Here is a 23,428-nt window from a genome sequence, read left to right on the forward strand (position 1 = left end):
GCATTTAGCTAAATCATCAGCATTGGAGCTATTTTTGGTCGACAGATACATTTGCCTTTTTGTCTTACAGGAAATCTTTATTCCTTGAGTAATCCATGGTGTTATTATAGACTTCTGCTTAATTTGAGTAACTTTTAGAGGAAAACAGTTTTCAAACATGGTACTGATATTCTTCATGAATGTGTTATATTTTTCATTCATGTCATGAGCACTATAAACATCTTTCCAGTTCATGTCTTTGAGCAGTTTTCTGAAACACTCAATTTTTGATTGATTGACTACTCTCCTTGTAACCTCCCCCTCACTTATCGACCTTAATGACAGTAAAAATTAAACCACGTTTACCAAATGGAAATTTGGGAAAAGTAATCGTCACCAAAGTTAATCTGTCAGTAAAGAGGGAAGAAGGGTTACACCTAAATGAAAGGAAAAATGAAAGTGGTGGAAATTAATTTTGAAAAGGGGTAAAGTTAATAAAGAAAGTAAATGTGCGGTCGTGACATTAACAATTAACTGGCGTTAATTAGATATTTGAGATTTGGGGAAAATTACAGTCGCCAGTCCTATGGACAACTACTATCATAACTGAATGGGAAACGTTATTGCACATATAATTAGCACTAAAAGCGTGGCAACTGAAGTTGACACATGTTGTGTGAAAACTGAATGTCAGAAGTAATAAATTTCGCTACACTCTGATTTAATTTAGCAAAAGAATTAACAAAACCGGAAAATTGAAAGTTAATTTAGTGACTGAAATTAATAGTGAACTTCGTTTCTGAAGTACTACGAAATTCAATAAAATAAGGTTAGTCTTGGGCTACCTCAACAATCATTTCAAAAGCTACTTGAATCTACGCAATTAAGAAATAAGAGATTTAACTTTGAACTTGAATTAAATGATTCTGAACAATTAACAGTAGTAAAATTTAGTACGTACCAAGCTGAGCTGCAGTCACAGGTAAGCTAAAATATGGTAAAAAAACTCGCACTCTTAATTTCTGCTTGTGTAATCTAAATATTGTAGCCAGTTTTGAACACTTTAACTGAACTTTGAAATTAAAGCAGTGAAATGGAATGATATTACTTTAATGCTGGCGTATGAATTTCAACGACACTCGGGTTCATTCCGGAAAAGGAAGGGACCCTGCTTGGTAATGCCATTGGGACAATGAGCAACAAAGGTTCATGCTAAGTTGCTGTATTTTGCTAATGGAATAGTTTGTAAAGCTGAGATCTGGCATACAGTTCTAAAACTTTACGTGCTTTCAGTCTTCCTTGTTGGTTGATTCAAGGTTTAAAGTCGTCGGTCTAAGAGGTGGCGACAGTCATTCATTCTCGGCCGTCGCTGTTGCAGAAGCTGGATGTTGGCGCGCCTTCTTCTCGACACGGTCACCAGGCGAAACGGGCTCTTGATGTGCGCCAGCTAATGCTTCCCGTCCGCGACACCGTGTCAGAAACTATCATAGCAAGTCGAGCGCAATTACATGCTGCCAAACCCCGAAAGCGCGGCAACTCGCGGGAGCGTCACACAACACACCTGCTCAACCGCACTATTCCAGCCAGACTCTCTCTGCCCGCGCTCCATGCGGCAGAGTTAACACTGCCAAAGATCCTAAACACTTTGGTTCTCCACACGACCTATCCATGTAATCGTTCGATAGCATAGGTTTCCCTAGGCCAGACCCAGCGTAAAAATACAAATAATATTTACAAAACAAACCAATTATACATCGACATAAATGCATATATATATATATATATATATATATATATATATATATATATACAAGTAGTAAAACAATTACAATATATAAAGACACAGAAATGTCATACCTTCAGGTAACAAAATAAGGAAAAAAATTTATAGTACAATAGATGGAAATAGGAGGATATGCATTTCCTGCGTTACATCCTGTACTCAGATTTAGCAGTCTTGGTAATCTGCTTAGAATTTACATCTAAAACAAGGAGCTGCATGTCATGGTCTGACAGTCCATTTATTACAGGTTTTATGATATGATTTTGTTACTTTGATTTGTCTATAAAAATGTTATCAATGGCTGTCCTTAAGGATTTAGTGATCCTAGTTGGAAAGTTTACAGTGTGAGTTAGATTGAAAGACAACACTACTAACTGCAGTAAATGTTTACTAGAAGATTGCATTAGAAAATCTGTATTACAGTCACCAGCAATCAAAATTTCTTTGTTTCTTCCTGTTAAATAACCCAAAAGAGCTTCTAGATGATTTATGAATAGATTATAATTTCCTGCAGGTGCTCGGTAAATAGTTACTATTATATAGGATTTGTTATGGAACTCTACTTCTGTTGCACATGCTTCTAGGTGCTGCTCCAAACAGAATTTATTAATATCAATGTTCTTGAATTTATGGCACTTTTTAATAAATGTGGCAACTCCTCTTCCATCCATATATACTCTGCAGAAGTAGGAAGGTAGCTTAAATCCTGAAATGTCTAACATATCTATTCCAGTGGTCACTTGATGTTCAGAGAGGCAGATTATGTCAATTTGGTTAGATGAATTCATTTCATCGATGCAAATGAGTGGTTCATCAACTTTATTTCTGAGTCCCAGAATGTTCTGGTGTAATAAAGACAACTGATATTGCATACTAGTGGGATTATAATTGCTTTGGCGAAGATGAACTGGCAGTTTCTGATTACTTTCTGTTAAACGTTGTTTAAATGGAGGCTGTATGCTAAAATCTGACTCCTGTTCATCTGTTTTCTCAAATTGAGTGTGTTTGCCAATCTCTTTTAAAACTCGTTTTCTTTCCCCCTTCCCTATTCTAAAAAAGGCATCCCTCTGACACCTGTGACCACTGGTATTTTACCACTTGTGACAGTGTCCCCCCTTAAGTTTTCTGCAATCAACCCAGACAGTTTGCCCTTCCCTTTCCTACTGAGGTGAAGGCCATGCCTAGTGTAGTCCCACCTATATATAGCACCCACAGGAATCAAACCAATGTGGGACCCTATATATGTCCTAACCAGCCACTCCAACTCCAAGTTCACCCTCCCTACAGAAGAGTTCAAGTGAGGCCGATCATGGCGTCTCAACACAGACACAAATCCCACACTCGTATGCTTCGTTGCTGATGCTATCTTCACCAGGTCACTCTCTATGGAATATTCAGAGTCTCTGTCAGTGCTATTTCCCGGACCACCCACTATAACCACGGCATCCTCCTTTGTGAAATCCTTGCATAAAGAACCTACATCCTCTGTTACCTGACCCAGGTCTGCACTAGGCTTGAAAAAGTTTGTGACATGGTACACTGGACCTAGATTTTCCTGCAGTAGTTGTCCAACATCTCTACTATGGGAACTACCTAACAACAGAACTTTCTTTCTCTTTACAAATTTACCTACCGTTTTCAAGTCCTTGAAAGCTTGTTGTGCCCTTTCTACGGCTTCAGCTACATGAGGCTCATCCGATTCTGACTGAGGCAACAGGTCAAATCTATTTGCAAGATTTATGACAAAGCTGTCTGATGCTCTCCTTTGTCTGTTCCCCCTATTAGCTGTTGCCACTTCCCACCTCTGTTCACCCTTCTCCCTCTTTAACCTGTCCAGATCCTCCCTTGCCTTGTCTAGGTCAGCTTGAAGAGCTGCAATTTTCCCTTCCTGTTCCAGTATTTTCCTATCTCTACATCTACATCTACATCTACATTGATACTCCGCAAGCCACCCAACGGTGTGTGGCGGAGGGCACTTTACGTGCCACTGTCATTACCTCCCTTTCCTGTTCCAGTCGCGTATGGTTCGCGGGAAGAACGACTGTCTGAAAGCCTCCGTGCGCGCTCTAATCTCTCTAATTTTACATTCGTGATCTCCTCGGGAGGTATAAGTAGGGGGAAGCAATATATTCGATACCTCATCCAGAAACGCACCCTCTCGAAACCTGGCGAGCAAGCTACACCGCGATGCAGAGCGCCTCTCTTGCAGAGTCTGCCACTTGAGTTTATTAAACATCTCCGTAACGCTATCACGGTTACCAAATAACCCTGTGACGAAACGCGCCGCTCTTCTTTGGATCTTCTCTATCTCCTCCGTCAGACCGATCTGGTACGGATCCCACACTGATGAGCAATACTCAAGTATAGGTCGAACGAGTGTTTTGTAAGCCACCTCCTTTGTTGATGGACTACATTTTCTAAGCACTCTCCCAATGAATCTCAACCTGGTACCCGCCTTACCAACAATTAATTTTATATGATCATTCCACTTCAAATCGTTCCGCACGCATACTCCCAGATATTTTACAGAAGTAACTGCTACCAGTGTTTGTTCCGCTATCATATAATCATACAATAAAGGATCCTTCTTTCTATGTATTCGCAATACATTACATTTGTCTATGTTAAGGGTCAGTTTCCACTCCCTGCACCAAGTGCCTATCCGCTGCAGATCTTCCTGCATTTCGCTACAATTTTCTAATGCTGCAACTTCTCTGTATACTACAGCATCATCCGCGAAAAGCCGCATGGAACTTCCGACACTATCTACTAGGTCATTTATATACACTCCTGGAAATGGAAAAAAGAACACATTGACACCGGTGTGTCAGACCCACCATACTTGCTCCGGACACTGCGAGAGGGCTGTACAAGCAATGATCACACGCACGGCACAGCGGACACACCAGGAACCGCGGTGTTGGCCGTCGAATGGCGCTAGCTGCGCAGCATTTGTGCACCGCCGCCGTCAGTGTCAGCCAGTTTGCCGTGGCATACGGAGCTCCATCGCAGTCTTTAACACTGGTAGCATGCCGCGACAGCGTGGACGTGAACCGTATGTGCAGTTGACGGACTTTGAGCGAGGGCGTATAGTGGGCATGCGGGAGGCCGGGTGGACGTACCGCCGAATTGCTCAACACGTGGGGCGTGAGGTCTCCACAGTACATCGATGTTGTCGCCAGTGGTCGGCGGAAGGTGCACGTGCCCGTCGACCTGGGACCGGACCGCAGCGACGCACGGATGCACGCCAAGACCGTAGGATCCTACGCAGTGCCGTAGGGGACCCCATCGCCACTTCCCAGCAAATTAGGGACACTGTTGCTCCTGGGGTATCGGCGAGGACAATTCGCAACCGTCTCCATGAAGCTGGGCTACGGTCCCACACACCGTTAGGCCGTCTTCCGCTCACGCCCCAACATCGTGCAGCCCGCCTCCAGTGGTGTCGCGACAGGCGTGAATGGAGGGACGAATGCCTTGGTGCCAATGATGGTCGTATGCGTGTTTGGCGCCGTGCAGGTGAGCGCCACAATCAGGACTGCATACGACCGAGGCACACAGGGCCAACACCCGGCATCATGGTGTGGGGAGAGATCTCCTACACTGGCCGTACACCACTGGTGATCGTCGAGGGGACACTGAATAGTGCACGGTACATCCAAACCGTCATCGAACCCATCGTTCTACCATTCCTAGACCGGCAAGGGAACTTGCTGTTCCAACACGACAATGCACGTCCGCATGTATCCCGTGCCACCCAACGTGCTCTAGAAGGTGTAAGTCAACTACCCTGGCCAGCAAGATCTCCGGATCTGTCCCCCATTGAGCATGTTTGGGACTGGATGAAGCGTCGTCTCACGCGGTCTGCACGTCCAGCACGAACGCTGGTCCAACTGAGGCGCCAGGTGGAAATGGCATGGCAAGCCGTTCCACAGGACTACATCCAGCATCTCTACGATCGTCTCCATGGGAGAATAGCAGCCTGCATTGCTGCGAAAGGTGGATATACACTGTACTAGTGCCGACATTGTGCATGCTCTGTTGCCTGTGCCTATGTGCCTGTGGTTCTGTCAGTGTGATCATGTGATGTATCTGACCCCAGGAATGTGTCAATAAAGTTTCCCCTTCCTGGGACAATGAATTCACGGTGTTCTTATTTCAATTTCCAGGAGTGTATATTGTGAAAAGCAATGGTCCCATAACACTCCCCAGTGGCACGCCAGAGGTTACTTTAACGTCTGTAGACGTCTCTCCATTGATAACAACATGCTGTGTTCTGTTTGCTAAAAACTCTTCAATCCAGCCACACAGCTGGTCTGATATTCCGTAGGCTCTTACTTTGTTTATCAGGCGACAGTGCGGAACTGCATCGAACGCCTTCCGGAAGTCAAGAAAAATAGCATCTACCTGGGAGCTTGTATCTAATATTTTCTGGGTCTCATGAACAAATAAAGCGAGTTGGGTCTCACACGATCGCTGTTTCCGGAATCCATGTTGATTCCTACATAGTAGATTCTGGGTTTCCAGAAATGACATGATACGAGAGCAAAAAACATGTTCTAAAATTCTACAAGAGATCGACGTCAGAGATATAGGTCTATAGTTTTGCGCATCTGCTCGACGACCCTTCTTGAAGACTGGGACTATCTGTGCTCTTTTCCAATCATTTGGAACCCTCCGTTCCTCTAGAGACTTGCGGTACACGGCTGTTAGAAGGGGGGCAAGTTCTTTCGCGTACTCTGTGTAGAATCGAATTGGTATCCCGTCAGGTCCAGTGGACTTTCCTCTATTGAGTGATTCCAGTTGCTTTTCTATTCCTTGGACACTTATTTCGATGTCAGCCATTTCTCCGTTTGTGCGAGGATTTAGAGAAGGAACTGCAGTGCGGTCTTCCTCTGTGAAACAGCTTTGGAAAAAGGTGTTTAGTATTTCAGCTTTACGCGTGTCATCCTCTGTTTCAATGCCATCATCATCCCGTAGTGTCTGGATATGCTGTTTCGAGCCACTTACTGATTTAACGTAAGACCAGAACTTCCTAGGATTTTCTGTCAAGTCGGTACATAGAATTTTACTTTCGAATTCAATGAACGCTTCACGCATAGCCCTCCTTACGCTAACTTTGACATCGTTTAGCTTCTGTTTATCTGAGAGGTTTTGGCTGCGTTTAAACTTGGAGTGGAGCTCTCTTTGCTTTCGCAGTAGTTTCCTAACTTTGTTGTTGTACCACGGTGGGTTTTTCCCGTCCCTCACTGTTTTACTCGGCACGTACCTGTCTAAAACGCATTTTACGATTGCTTTGAACTTTTTCCATAAACACTCAACATTGTCAGTGTCGTAACAGAAATTTTCGTTTTGATCTGTTAGGTAGTCTGAAATCTGCCTTCTATTACTCTTGCTAAACAGATAAACCTTCCTCCCTTTTTTTATATTCCTATTAACTTCCATATTCAGGGATGCTGCAACGGCCTTATGATCACTGATTCCCTGTTCTGTACATACAGAGTCGAAAAGTTCGGGTCTGTTTGTTATCAGTAGGTCCAAGATGTTATCTCCACGAGTCGGTTCTCTGTTTAATTGCTCGAGGTAATTTTCGGATAGTGCACTCAGTATAATGTCACTCGATGCTCTGTCCCTACCACCCGTCCTAAACATCTGAGTGTCCCAGTCTATATCTGGTAAATTGAAATCTCCACCTAAGTCTATAACATGCTGAGAAAATTTATGTGAAATGTATTCCAAATTTTCTCTCAGTTGTTCTGCCACTAATGCTGCTGAGTCGGGAGGTCGGTAAAAGGAGCCAATTATTAACCTAGTTCGGTTGTTTAGTGTAACCTCCACCCATAATAATTCACAGGAACTATCCACTTCTACTTCACTACAGGATAAACCACTACTAACAGCGACGAACACTCCACCACCTGTTGCATGCAATCTATCCTTTCTAAACACCGTCTGTACCTTTGTCTACTGCAGATCCTACAATACCACTGGTGAGCCTCATTTATGTCCCCATTTCCCACGCCACTACATTCGCCCCAATGAAAGAAACTACAACACCCATCACACCATACCCCGGAACTAACGATCCTACGGCATGTCACACACTTCTCACTCATGGTAAAAACAGAAATCGTATAAACTGATTTAAGCGCTGACGAAAACGTAAACAATGATTTAAGTACTGACTAAAACGTAAACAAAGGACCCTAGAAACTATTCAGGCAGATACAAATAAATTGAGAGAGTACTGAATAAAAAAACTGGTGATTACACATAAGTGTAAGTCACTGTTTACTTACGATTCGCGCGCGTTAAATTAGGCCTAGAATTCGTGCTACAGGCGCGAGAAGAAAAATACGATTCTTACCCCGTTCAATCTTATTTTATACTTCACTAACACTTCCACTAATTTAACAACACTTATGTTTATAACACCTGTAAACGTTTAAAAATAGCTTAATAACAGCGCTTTTTATAATTATTTAGTGCAGCAAATACTCGAAGAGTCCGCGTCGGCGCAATGTTGCCAACCAGTGTATCAGCAGACCTGGATCATGTGTTGTTTTTTAATGTTTTTGATGTATTCTGTTCTGTACCTCAAGTGGTGTGCTTTAATTGTGTGTACATGTGCAATTCATTAAACTGTATGACTTGTAGGCACGTATACGTATAGTTCCACATCAGATGACGCCACACACACTAAAGTGGCGACATAATTTATCAAGGGCAAATTACACAGCCTTTTCTATGCAAATGTTATCTGAAGGTTAATGCTCGCAATATGAAACACGTAAAGAGCGATGTGAAGCACTGAAGTAGCTCGTATGTTAACAAAATATCCCTGGTTCTTTTTTGATTGCAGTTTCATTGAAATTAATACTGCTTTAATGTCATCGTTTCACGTGGAGGAATATTATTGTGTGGCATATTTCTGACCGACCATTTCGCAGCAAGTTAATTTCTGCGAAAATAAATTAAACGACACTGGAGTTAAGTAATATAATTAAAATGCAAACTTTGTAAGTTATTTCCGCGGCTCTGTGCCGTTTAATACTGGAATATTCAAATAAGACGTTGCGGCCGTGTAAATGGCCGACAACAATCATTCATAGCCTCGCGCTGTATCGCTCGTTACTTTCCTAACACGTATGGATGCTAAAGCTACATAAATAAAGGTTTTAATTACAAACAAAACACATATATTTTACCAAAATGCAACTTAAGTACACTTACAATGTCTCTCACGTCCATCCTCATTCGAGATTAAGGCCAGAGTAAAATCATTCGAATGTTTCAGTTATTAATATTTTTAATACAGAACAAACAATAATATACATACGTTTTTACGTACGTCTTTCAAGAATCATAAAAGTGTTTATACGTTGCACTCTTCGTATGAATAAATATTGTTCTCCCCAGAGTAACCAGTATAACCAGCTCTCAGCACTTGAGTATTACCGAAGTAGTTTGGTCAAGGGTCACGAACCACACCTTGGCCCCCGAGAGAAGGATAATAACGGTGTCACACATATACTACTATCAGCTCTGTAGCAACCTCATTACGTTATTTTGTGTTCCAAAATTCTCCCACTAAACCGGTAACATACATTCCTGTCAGTATCCACTTGACTGACTTTGCTTAACTCTCAGCAAAAACACATCAGTGTCATCAAAAACCGTAGCAAAGAAAAATTCTCAATACTATTTTTCAAAGCAAGAAAGATCCAACAGTCGCAGGAATCCAAGCACGTCAGATTTCACGGCAACTGTAGCTACTTGTTGAAAAATATTTGAATTATAGCGAAGTCGATATGCAGGAAGGACAGCTAGGCTATTTCGTTGCTGTCACTCTCTATTTCGTAATTTGGATAAACGTTACCCGAAATTTCGATGCCTTTTTGTTTCTAGTGAATATGAACAAACGAATAAAAAATGAAAATATTTAGCTTTTTTAATTTTTCGCCATAAAGAATTAACCGCAATATTCATCAAAGAAACATAGTTTTTAGTATAGGAAGGAGTTCTTAGCCCTGTGTGCTAAGGACTGCTTACTTTACGACACAAATTATGGTCCTGACTGAATGTTTGAATCGCAGCGACAGCGTCTGTATACCAACAAATATGAGGCACTGATAAGGGCTGATAAGGGCTCACTCTCTATCGTTCAGGCTTAACTAAGAATGAAAGACAAGTTTTACGGACGAGGTTTTTTTCGAAAGTCGCTCATATTCGACTTTTGCAAGTTGAAATGATAACTTCGCACGTTTTAGAATGAATATAAAAGTCACAATATTACCTTCGACGAGCATATTGAGTCGTGTATTCAAGAAGACTACTCTGACGTCTGTTTCTCGTAGCGCAATGGTTAGAAGATTGGAGCTGAAATCTGAAAGAGCACAATTAGGTCAGCCGACGTCACCTCCACTAGATACGTATGGTGGACTCACCTGTATGTGCGGATTGCGGAGTACCAGACACGGACGAGCACCGTCTCAGATGTGGCGCAGCAGAGGACGTGTGGCACACGGTGCGACAAATTTTGGCGTACTTCCTGGGAGTGAACTCGGAACAAATCGCACCTCGGTTTCTACTTCCTCCACATGAACTGTACTTACCGCGCACCAAAACCAAAGCAATCACGTGGATCCGTGGGCACGCTATCAAATATTTATTTTGCGATGGGCCGAAAGATGCAGTGGACTTTTGGAACTACCTACAAGAACATCACAGTAAGATTTTGGGGAACCAGAAGTAAAGGTAATATTTTTCTAATTACGTTGCAAGTGCCCTTCTTCACCCTCCACGGAGCTGGATCATCAACGGGTAGAAGGTGGCTGTAATGTCTCTTTCTGCTATAAATTATATAAGGATTCTGTTAAGTTCCTGAAGTTAAATTTCGCAGAGCTATCTTTCATAAAACCTCGTAAGAAACAATTACAAATAAGCAATATTATATTTGCAGGTTGCCAAATAAAACTTTAAATTCTGATTGAAAACGAGCCCCAGGCTCCCTACAAATAATATCAGATGTGTTAGAGTAATAAAGTTTGTGCAAAGAGGCACCTGACTATAATAAATTTTATCACTGGAAATAGTCACTTTATGATAAAATAAATCTTGTGATTTGATGCTAATTAATTTTGATAGTATTTTTAAATAAGTTCTTCTCTTCTGGCTTTGTGGTATTTCCTGAGGAAATAAAAAGTTTAAATGCGCCGCATAATGGTGGCCAACTTTCTCAGTCAAAGATCATCGCAGCTAGCTCCGCAGCAGCTGCAAAAAATGCTACACAAACTCTTGCGTTATAACAAATGTGGCGTGGGTTCCTTAAATGATTACTCTGCACTCCAGATTAGCTTATTATATTTTCGTAACTCTTTTACACATCAATTATGTTCTAGTAATTAAACGAGAGCAAGACAAAAGCTATCGCAATACAAACGTACCTTCTGCACTCAAACAATAGCTAAGGCACAAGAAAAAATCAGAAGACAACTAAGTTCATTGTCGTCTAGTCCTTTTATAATATAACAAAGATTATAGTGTTCAGTTCTTTAGTTTACACATATGATCTTATATCACGGAGAATAATGTCTTTTTTTTAATTATCAGACTCGATAAATTGTCTTTTAAAGTTATTTCGTCACTTTGTCCATATCACAATTGGGCATTAAAGTTCACACAACATTACGCATGTATAGTTCTATTGTCGTTATTTATATTGTTCATATCAAATGTATGGAAAGAGACACTACATGGCCACTAACTGACATGACGGCAACATGACCGGCTATCGTTGAAGTAATGTACGACTTGTGTGAAGACACAACTGGATGGTCAAGCATAAGAAGCGCAGCGGCGCACCCCTCTGCATCGTGCTACGTAGTACAGTTTCCGTTTTCCCCATAATAAATGCTCCGACGTAGGATAGTCCCGGGATTATTTTTTTTAAATAAAAAAGATCCCGCTATTGTTTTCTTCTCACCACATCCCTTGACGGCGGAAGGTACACCGCGGCGACACCTCTAATTACGATCCCTAGACTGCTCTTGGTACGCTACCGTTTAAAGACGTCCTCACTCTTCACCAAAACCAGCTATGTAAATAAAAATTTCTCCAGCTGAAGATAACGGTGTGAATGCGTAGTGGCAAAATAAACAGGTGACCGGTGCACAAAATTTTTTTTTATTTGTAACCCCTCCCTATTTCAGAGTGTAATTTGGCACATATTAACAGTCAGAACGTAGTTTTATGTATGTGGTCAGTGGCATTGCCTTCTTCATTAATAAATAGTATTTGAGTTAAAATTGTGCGGTTCATCGATTCGACCTCATTCTCCGGTCCCAAAGTAGATCACCAAAAGGAAATATTCGACAAATCAGGAGGTGTAAGAGTAAGAGAGGAAGGTACGTTTACAGGCACATCACGTGAGTTTTTCTCACTTTCAAAATGAAGCCACTTTCTATGGGTGATCACCAGAAGAAAAGTTGTATGATATGTTAATGAAATTGAACATCCAGTCAGTAACAGGGCTGATTGCATATATTTGACGACTGTCTGGATTTAGTAATTTATGAATATTGTCTACATACGACTTGTTTACCTTGAATGAAATGTTAGTTTATAGTACTAAATAAATTCCAATATTTCAAAAAACGTTTGCTCTAGACCAGCGTTTGTACACAGCCGCGTCGCGACACATTGGTGTGAGGCGAATACATGCCACGTACGTCGCGAGACTTTTAATGTCTTGTAATCTTCCGCGCATTTTTTTTTTTTTTTGTTTTTTTTTTTTTTTGTCATCAGTCTACTGACTGGTTTGATGCGGCCCGCCACGAATTCCTTTCCTGAGCTAACCTCTTCGTCTCAGAGTAGCACTTGCAACCTACGTCCTCAATTATTTGCTTGACGTATTCCAATCTCTGTCTTCCTCTACAGTTTTTGCCCTCTACAGCTCCCTCTAGTACCATGCAAGTCATTCCCTCATGTCTTAGCAGATGTCCTATCATCCTGTCCCTTCTCCTTATCAGTGTTTTCCACATATTCCTTTCCTCTCCGATTCTGCGTAGAACCTCCTCATTCGTTACCTTATCAGTCCACCTAATTTTCAACATTCGTCTATAGCACCACATCTCAAATGCTTCGATTCTCTTGTTCCCGTTTTCCCACAGTACATGTTTCACTACCATACAATGCTGTACTCCAGACGCACATCCTCAGATATTTCTTCCTCAAATTAAGGCCGGTATTTGATATTAGTAGACTTCTCTTGGCCAGAAATGCCTTTTTTGCCATAGCGAGTCTGCTTTTGATGTCCTCCTTGCTCCGTCCGTCATTGGTTATTTTACTGCCTATGTAGCAGAATTCCTTAACTTCATTGACTTCGTGACCATCAATCCTGATGTTAAGTTTCTCGCTGTTCTCATTTCTACTACTTCTCATTACCTTCGTCTTTCTCCGATTTACTCTCAAACCATACTGTGTACTCATTAGACTGTTCATTCCGTTCAGCAGATCATTTAATTCTTCTTCACTTTCACTCAGGATAGCAATGTGATCAGCGAATCGTATCATTGATATCCTTTCACTTTGTATTTTAATTCCACTCCTGAACCTTTCTTTTATTTCCATCATTGCTTCCTCGATGTACTGATTGAAGAGTAGGGGCGAAAAGCTACAGCCTTGTCTTACATCCTTCTTAATACGAGCACTTCGTTCTTGATCGTCCACTCTTATTATTCCCTCTTGGTTGTTGTACATATTGCATATGACCCGTCTCTCCCTATAGCTTACCCCTACTTTTTTCAGAATCTCGAACAGCTTGCACCATTTTATATTGTCGAACGTTTTTTCCAGGTCGACAAATCCTATGAAAGTGACTTGATTTTTCTTTAGCCTTGCCTCCATTATTAGCCGTAACGTCAGAATTGCCTCTCTCGTCCCTTTACTTTTCCTAAAGCCAAACTGATCGTCACCTAGCGCATTCTCAATTTTCTTTCCCATTCTTCTGTATATTATTCTTCTAAGCAGCTTCGATGCATGAGCTGTTAAGCTGATTGTGCGATAATTCTCGCACTTGTCAGCTCTTGCCGTCTTCGGAATTCTGTGGATGATGCTTTTCCGAAAGTCAGATGGTATGTCGCCAGACTCATATATTCTACACACCAACGTGAATAGTCGTTTTGTTGCCACTTCCCCCAACGATTTTAGAAATTCTGATGGAATGTTATCTATCCCTTCTGCCTTATTTGACCGTGAGTCCTCCAAAGCTCTGTTAAATTCCGATTCTAATACTGGATCCCCTATCTCTTCTAAATCGACTCCTGTTTCTTCTTCTATCACATCAGACAAGTCTTCACCCTCATAGAGGCTTTCAATGTATTCTTTCCACCTATCTGCTCTGTCCTCTGCATTTAACAGTGGAATTCCCGTTGCACTCTTAATGTTACCACCGTTGCTTTTAATGTCACCAAAGGTTGCTTTGACTTTCCTGTATGCTGAGTCTGTCCTTCCGACAATCATATCTTTTTCGATGTCTTCACATTTTTCCTGCAGCCATTTCGTCTGAGCTTCCCTGCACTTCCTATTTATTTCATTCCTCAGCGACTTGTATTTCTGTATTCCTGATTTTCCCGGAATTTGTTTGTACTTCCTCCTTTCATCAATCAACTGAAGTATTTCTTGTGTTACCCATGGTTTCTTCGCAGCTACCTTCTTTGTACCTATGTTTTCCTTCCCAACTTCTGTGATGGCCCTGTTTAGAGATGTCCATTCCTCTTCAACTGTGCTGCCTACTGCGCTATTCCTTATTGCTGTATCTATAGCGTTAGAGAACTTCAAACGTATCTCGTCATTCCTTAGTACTTCCGTATCCCACTTCTTTGCGTATTGATTCTTCCTGACTAATGTCTTGAACTTCAGCCTACTCTTCATCACTACTACGAGTATATTGTGATCTGAGTCTATATCTGCTCCTGGGTACGCCTTACAATCCAGTATCTGATTTCTGAATCTCTGTCTGACCATGATGTAATCTAATTGAAATCTACCCGTATCTCCCGGCCTTTTCCAAGTATACCTCCTCCTCTTGTGATTCTTGAACAGGGTATTCGCTATTACTAGCTAAAACTTGTTACAGAACTCAATTAGTCTTTCTCCTCTTTCATTCCTTGTCCCAAGCCCATATTCTCCTGTAACCTTTTCTTCTACTCCTTCCCCTACAACTGCATTCCAGTCGCCCATGACTATTAGAATTTCGTCCCACTTTACATACTGCATTACCCTTTCAATACCCTCATACACTTTCTCTATCTGTTCATTTTCAGCTTGCGTCGTCGGCATGTATACCTGAACTATCGTTGTCGGTGTTGGTCTGCTGTCGATTCTGATTAGAACAACCCGGTCACTGAACTGTTCACAGTAACACACCCTCTGCCCTACCTTCCTATTTCCCTTTTCAGATTTTCTAGTTTCCCTACCACGTTCAAGCTTCTGACATTCCACGCCCCGACTCGTAGAACGTTATCCTTTCGTTGATTATTCAATCTTTTTCTCATGGTAACCTCCCCCTTGGCAGTCCCCTCCCGGAGATCCGAATGGGGGACTATTCCGGAATCGTTTGCCAATGGAGAGATCATCATGACACTTCTTCAATTACAGGCCACATGTCCTGTGGATACACGTTACGTGTCTTTAATACAGTGGTTTCCATTGCCTTCTGCATCCTCATGTCGTTGATCATTGCTGATTCTTCCGCCTTTAGGGGCAATTTCCCACCCCTAGGACAAGAGAGTGCCCTGAACCTCTATCCGCTCCTCCGCCCTCTTTGACAAGGCCGTTGGCAGAATGAGGCTGACTTCTTATGCCGGAAGTCTTCGTCCGCCAATGCTGATTATTTATCAAAATTTAGGCAGTGGCGGGGATCGAACCCGGGACCGAAGACGTTTTTGATTATGAATCAACGACGCTACCCCTAGACCACTGGTCCTAGAACATAAAAAACTTATCACCAAATCATTTCTTGGAGTAGCCCAGTTTGCAAGAAGTCCCACAGCATGTGTGATCATGCGCATAATAATGAAACAAATTTATTGTTTCTACTTCATGTGTTTGCTTTTTTGCATCTAAGAGAAAACATCACATTTAGCGGCGGCGTGAAAGTTTGAAAAGTACTTTGGTGTGGCCTAAAGAGAAAACGATTGAGAAACGTAGCTTCAGAGAATTACCGCCAGCTGCCTTCCATAGCATCAGACCTGCAGAAAATGTGAATTTTAAAGGCAGTTTAGTGGCTTTAAGCTGCGATCACTGTGGCGCCGGCACCCGGGAATTTCGCTGACGATCGATATCGGCCGAAGATGACCGATCTTCTCAAATCAGAGCGCTGGTATGAGCATGGGCTCAGAGCAACCCATCTCAACACCAGAACGAACTGATAGCGGACGACGGTTGGCGGAATTCAAGTCGGTTTGGTTGGATTCCTCCAATAGGGCGACGTACCTTCAGGCAAAACATGAATTGTGAGAATTTTTTAAGTTTGGTACAAGAAAGGAATGGTACCTTCAAGACGAGAAATAAAATTGAGGGAAATATCTCCGACTTTACGGTCTGAAGAAGATTGTAAACCACAAGTTTCGAACAATTTAAATACTTAATGATAATTAATTCGACATTACCTTATGTGACGCGGTGCAGTCGTATTAACGTCGGAAAAGTCTGAATGCTCACGTTTCACAACGCGCATTGCAGAAGAGAGTCAGTGAGGTTCTGGAAGGTGGAGCCACGTCGACTCCAGTGCCGTGGGCAGCTGCACTGCGTTGCTCGGTTGGGGATCCATGGCGCGAACAGCCCGGTTGAGACGGTCCCACAGATTTTCGGCTGGATTTAAATCCGGGGAGTTTGAGGACTACAGGAGTACGGTAAACTCATTCTGATGCTCTTTGAACCACTCACGTACACTGCGAGCTTTGTGGCACGTTGGATCGTCCTGTTCATAGATTCCTACAAACCCCTTGTAGGCGGGTGCATGGTCCCCCAAGGATAGATGCATACTTGCGTTGATCCAGCGTGCCTTCCAGAATGACGAGATCACCCAGGGAATGCCACGAAAACATTCCCCTGACCACAGAGCTCCCTCCTCTGGCCTGGACCCTTCCGACGACCGTTGTAGGCCTGTAAACGTCAGTATATAACGTGATTCATCTTAAAAGGTCACGTGTCGCCACTCAGTGGAAGTTCAGTTGTTTTTTTTTTTAAATCATCAGTCTTCTGAGTGGTTTGATGCGGCCCACCACGAATTCCTCTCCTGTGCCGACCTCTTCATCTCAGAGTAGCGCTTGCAACCTACGTCCTCAACTATTTGTTGGATGCATTCCGATCTCTGGTCTTCCTCTACAGTTTTTGCCCTCTACAGCTCCCTCTAGTATAATGGAAGTCATTTCCTCATGTCTTAACAGATGTCCTATCATCCTGTCCCTTCTCCTTGTCAGTATTTTCAACATATTCCTTTCCTCTCCGACTCTATGCAGAACCTCCTCATTCCTTATCTTATCAGCCAACCTAATTGGCCAGTAACGCCCTTTTCCTCAGTGCTAGTCTGCTTTTGATGTCCTCCTTGCTCCGTCTGCCATTGCTTATTTTCCTGCCTAGGTATAAGAATTCCTTAACTTCATCTACTTCGTGACCATCAATCCTGATGTTAAGTTTCTCGCTGTTCTCATTTCTGCTACTTCTCATGACTTCCGTCTTTCTCCGATTTACTCTCAATCCATTTTCTGCACTCACTCGACTGTTTATTCCGTTCAGCAGATTCTGTAATTTTTCTTGACTTTCTTTCAGCTTGAATTTTAATTCCACACCTCAACCTTTCTTTAATTTCTATTATTGCTTCTTCGATGTGCAGATTGAATAGAATGGACGAAAGAATATATTCTTGCCTTACACTCTTCTTAATCCGAGCACTTCGTTCTTGGTCATCCACTTTTATTATTCCCTTTTATCTCTTGTATATATTGTGCACTACTGGCCATTAAAATTGCTACACCAAGAAGAAATGGGTATCCATTGGACAAATATATTATACTAGAACTGACATGTGATTACATTTTCACGCAATTTAGGTGCATAGATCCTGAGAAATCAGTACCCAGAACAACCACCTTTGGCCGTATGGCCATAATAACCGCCTTGATGCGTCTGGGCATTGAGTCAGAGTTTGGATGGCGTGTACAGGTACAGATCCCCATGCAGCTTCAACACGATACCACAGTTCATCAAGAGTAGTGACTGGCGTATTGTCACGAGCCAACTGCTCAGCCACCATTGACCAGACGTTTCCAATTGGTGAGAGATCTGGAGAATGCGCACGCCAGGGCAGCAGTCGAACATTTTCTGTATCCAGAAAGGCCCGTACAGGACCTGCAACATGCGGTCGTGCATTATCCTGCTGAAATGTAGGGTTTCGCAGGGATTGAATGAAGGGTAGAGCCACGGGTCGTAACACATCTTAAATGTAACGTCCACTGCTCAAAGTGCCGTCAATGCGAACAACAGGTGACCGAGACGTGTAACCAATGGCACTCCATACCATCACGCCGGTTGATACGCCAGTATGGCGATGACAAAAACACGCTTCCAATGTGCGTTCACCGCGATGTCACCAAACACGGATGCGACAATCATGATTCTGTAAACAGAACCTGGATTCATCCGAAAAAATGACTTTTTGCCATTCGTGCACCCAGGTTCGTCGTTGAGTACACCATCGCAGGCGCTCATGTCTGTGATGCAGCGTCAAGGGTAACCGCAGCCACGGTCTCCGAGCTGATAGTCCATGCTGCTGCAAACGTCGTCGAACTGTTCGTGCAGATGGTCGTTGTCTTGCAAACGTCACCATCTGTTGACTCAGGGATCGAGACGTGGCCGCACGATCCGTTACAGCCATGCGGATAAGATGCCTGTCATCTCGACTGCTAGTTACACGAGGCCGTTGGGATCCAGCACGGCGTTCCGTATTACCCTCCTGAATCTACCGATTCCACATTCTGCTAACAGTCATTGGATCTCGACCAACGCAAGCAGCGATGTCGCGATACGATAAACCACAATCGCGATAGGCTACAATCCGACCTTTATCAAAGTTGGAAACGTGATGGTAAGCATTTCTCCTCCTTACACGAGACATCACAACAACGTTTCACCAGGCAACGCCAGTCAACTGCTGCTTGTGTATGAGAAATCGGTTGGAAACTTTCCTCATGTCAGCACGTTGTAGGTGTCGCCACCGGCGCCAACCTTGTGTGAATGCTCTGAAAAGCTAATAATTTGCATATCACAGCATCTTCTTCGTGTCGGTTAAATTTCGAGTCTGTAGCACGTCATCTTCGTGGTGTAGCAATTTTAATGGCCAGTAGTGTATGTTATCCGTCTTTTCCTATAACTTACCTCTATTTTTCTCAGAATTTCGAACATCTTGCACCATTTTACATTGTTGTCGACAAATCCTATGAATGTATCTTGATTTTTCTTTCGTCTTGCTTCCATTGGCAACCGCCACGTCAGAATTGCCTCTCTGGTGCATTAACCTTACCTGAAGCCAATCTGATCATCATCTAACAAATGCTCGATTCTCTTTGCCATTCTTCTGTATATTATTCTTGTCAGCAAGTTTGGTGCATCAGTTATTGAGCTAATTGTGCGATAATTATCGTACTTGTCAGCTCTTGCAGTCTTCGGAATTGTGTGGGTGATATTTTTCCGAAAGCCAGTTGGTATGTCGCCAGACTCATACATTCTACACACCAACATAAATAGTCGTTTTGTTGCCACTTCCCCAATGATTTCAGAAATTTTGATGGAAAGTTATCTATCCCTTCTGCCTTATTTGCTCTTAAGCACTCCGAAGCTCTCTTAAATTCTGGTTCTGATACTGTATCCCGTATCTCTTCTAAATCGACGCCTGTTTCTTCTTGTATCGCGTCAGACAAATCTTCCCCTCATAGAGGCCTTAAATGTACTCTTTCCACCTATCCGCTCTCTCCTCTGCATTTCACAGTGGAATTCCCGTTGCACTCTTAATGTTGCCACCCTTGCTTTTAATTTGACCTAAGGTTGTTCTTTCCTATACACTGAGTCAGTCCTTTCGACAATCATTTCTCTTTCGATTTCTTCACATTTTTCGTGCAGCCTTTTCGTCTTCGCTTCCCTGCACTTCCTGTTTATTTCATTCCTTAGAGACCTGTACTTCAGTATTCCTGAATTTCCGTGAACAATTTTATACTTTGGCGTGCAAATTCCAGCTTTCGTCGCTGATGGACAGCAGTCACCACGGGTGCGTGAATCAGGCACCTACTGCAGAAGCCCTTACGGCCCAGTATTCGCTGAACGGTCGTTTTGGGCTCACTGTTGGTAACCCCTTGGTTCACCTGGGCGGTCAGTTGTCTAAAAGTTGTGTGTCTATTTGCCCGCACTGAGGCCTAGCGCCGTATAACGATCCTGCCTTGGAGGCGGTTAAGTGGGATATGTGTCTCACAGCTGAATAGTGACAAATGGTGACGCGAGACTGGATGCGCACGTAGTTTATGTATCAGCCGATAGAGGACAGTATTAGATAGGGGACTGATTTAGTTTCGATTGTGCCCAGTAGAGTGCACTGAAGTAATGGAATGTTTTTCATAAACTGTTCTAGTATTTCCATAAATCGTTATTATGTCTGCATAAAGTGTTATTATGTGTTATGTATGTAAAATGTTATAAATGTGTTTTAGCAGTATGAATGATGCGTGAGTGTGGATTAATGTTAATATGAAGATAAATGTTTAACGAGTTATGTAGTAGGATTTAGTGTGGGAACATTTCGAAGACGTATGGCTATGGACAAAGGAGATTTTGTAGAATAGTTTAGTAAAGTAAGTTTATGGTAAAGGGAAAGTTAATTCGGGTACAATAGTAAATAACTTTATGCATAAACAAAACTGCAGTATATTAGATAATTACGCCGGTAAAAAGTTCAGTCGTGAGGTTTACTATTTTGCGATTGGTTATGGATGAAAAGCGCGGACTGACGCGGGAGAATGTTGTTTTGCTATTGTCTGTTAAGTAAACTGACCAATGGTAAAGCAATATTCTTCGCGCGCCTTCCTCTGCTGGTAAAGAAGACTTAGAGTGTTCTAGAGAAGAGTCGAAGCTTAGCCATGAAAGAGATCGGACATGTGCAGTAGTAGTTCCGATGAAAATGATAAGTTGCCGGATCTAGCAGTGTTTCATACATCAAAAGTGTTGGAAAGTGACGGCATAATTATTCCGATGTGTGTGTAGAAATTTCGGAATTTTTAAGTGAATTTTGTGACGAGAAAAGACATATATTCCGCGTGGCGTATTGAGCAGGTCGGTGGCTAAAAACTGTGACTGCATTTGGTACCGACAGACTTAATATTTAGCGAGCGTTCTCAATCAAAAACAATTAGTATTTTTGTAGCTATTACGTTTTAGGGAAATTCAACACCATAAACTTGCTAACGTGAGTGAAAGGAATTGTGAGTGACTGTGTTAAGACTAGCACGGGCTTGGCAGTGATATTTGTTCACCTAAGTTTCAGAATATATTAATTGAGGACAAAATTTCCAACCTTTCATTTCGTGATTCTCCCGAAATGTAGATTAGTGACTTTAATTGCAGCCTGGTTCACGTCGAAGTACAGTAGGTTTCACTCGGCTTCCCTACTGATGATCTGCTGAGACAATGTTCACAGGTAGGTGCAGGTCCGTCGTAAAGGGACGGAAAGAACCGCGCCGCCGAAGCACGTTCTCCGCAGCCGTCGTTTACTCCTGTGTTCTGTCACCAGTTGTGAACGACAGCTGCCTCGGTGCCGGTTTTGCATAGCTTTGAATGGCACCATTTTGCCTCGTACGGTATTTTTTTAAACATGGCGCCATGCAAACATTGCTGTTGCAGAAATGCTTCCACGCTTGGCCCGAAGGCCAATGGTCATGACCTTTTCGACGTCAGATAAGTCGCACCAGTACCGCATTACGACGACTGCAATGTTTTCCGCGTTCGCCGACACATTTTGTTTATATACCCTCCAATACTAGTGCTGCGACCTGCCAGCTGCAAGTGGTTATTGCGCGTTCAAGTCAAACTTGGGCTGTGGTTAGGACAATGTGACTGGACCGTGTATATTATGCATATTCTGTGTCTATCTAGCCCTTTCAGCTTCATGTTTGTACCTAACATGCAAAATGTCAAACATGCAAAATATGTATCAGAAATGTGAGGCAAAGCTTATAGATTCAAAAAAATCATGTGTTCAAGTGAGAAAGGTATCGTGTGTCAATTTTGATGCTTAAAGTTTCTGTAGTGGATCTTTTTTGGGTTGTAAAAAGTGAGTAGTAGCTATCTACCAGTTATGATTACTACTTGCTGGTGTTTTCATGCTAGTGGAATTGTGATTCTCTGATATGGTTTTGCAAATGTGATGCGTGTGTTTCCGGTTTTCAGTGCTTTGGGTGATCTAGGTACTTTACTCTTAAATGTATATTTGTGCTTCTTACATATACTGAATGAGTCATTAAAGGTTAATTGACATGGACAGGGTGAAAAAATTTGCACACTCTGACAAGGCAGTGCGATTCCTCACATACATGCAATACAAAAATGTCTGTCACAAAATTTCGTCCTCTGCATATTTCGGGCAGTAAATGGGCGTTAAAGATTGGCAGTCTGACACTGTAATCACATCAACGGCCAGCCGGAGTGGCCTTGCGGTTCTAGGCGCTATAGTCTGGAGCCGAGTGACCGCTACGGTCGCAGGTTCGAATCCTGCCTCGGGCATGGATGTGTGTGATGTCCTTAGGTTAGTTAGATTTAATTAGTTCTAAGTTCTAGGCGATTGATGACCTCAGAAGTTAAGTCGCATAGTGCTCAGAGCCATTTGAACCATTTGAATCACATCAACGGTAACTACCTCTGTCGGCAAACAGATGAGTGTTGTGCGGTTAGTACAATGAATTGCGTTTTGTGTTAGCATGCAGGAGGTCGAGGATTGGTTTCTCAGTGGAGACGTATTTGTTTTTATTTGTTAAACGTAGTTGCGTGGTACGACATCTGGCGTCTTAATCGTCATACAGGGATTATAGCTGGTCTTCTACAAAATATTTGCAGTTACTTACCACAAACACAGAAACAGAAGTACAATCGTTTTCATTGATCAGCTTTTAAAAAAACCTTTTGCACGTCTTGGACGCGGGCTATTTCCACCACTGCATCTAATAGATTCCAAACCTGTTTTCTGTGTACACTCCCCGAATGAGCCCATCGAAATTATTTGCAAATCACGTTGCTAGCCCAACTGGTGACATAAGGACCTAAAGAAATGTAATGGGCCTTAACATGGCTAGAATAATACTTCGTATTAATCGATGGGACCATTTGCGGAGGGTACACACAAAACAAGTTTGGAATCTAGTAGATGCAGTGGCGCGAAACAATTCGCGTCCACGACCTGCAAAATATTTTTTTAAAAGCCGACTACTGAAAACGATTGTGTTTCCATTTCTGTGTTCGTAGTACGTAATTACAAAAGTTTTGTAGACGACCCACTGTAATCACTACACAACGATTAAGACATCATACACCGTACCACGCAGACTACTTTTAGCAACTAAAAGCAAATAA

General features: G+C 42.4%; 1 protein-coding gene across 1 annotated transcript in view; it reads left to right on the forward strand.

Moving 5' to 3' along the window:
- The first annotated feature begins 21,895 nt into the window (after positions 1–21,895).
- The window catches only part of LOC126481724 (uncharacterized), a 414,263-nt gene continuing 412,730 nt past the window's right edge, over positions 21,896–23,428 (forward strand). The window contains exon 1 of the mRNA XM_050105677.1: positions 21,896–22,136. The gene's annotated coding sequence lies outside the window, so the exon portion shown is untranslated. The remainder of the gene's footprint in view (positions 22,137–23,428) is intronic.

Source organism: Schistocerca serialis, chromosome 5, assembly GCF_023864345.2.
Source record: "Schistocerca serialis cubense isolate TAMUIC-IGC-003099 chromosome 5, iqSchSeri2.2, whole genome shotgun sequence".
In the NCBI taxonomy this organism is placed as follows: Eukaryota; Metazoa; Arthropoda; class Insecta; order Orthoptera; family Acrididae; genus Schistocerca; species Schistocerca serialis.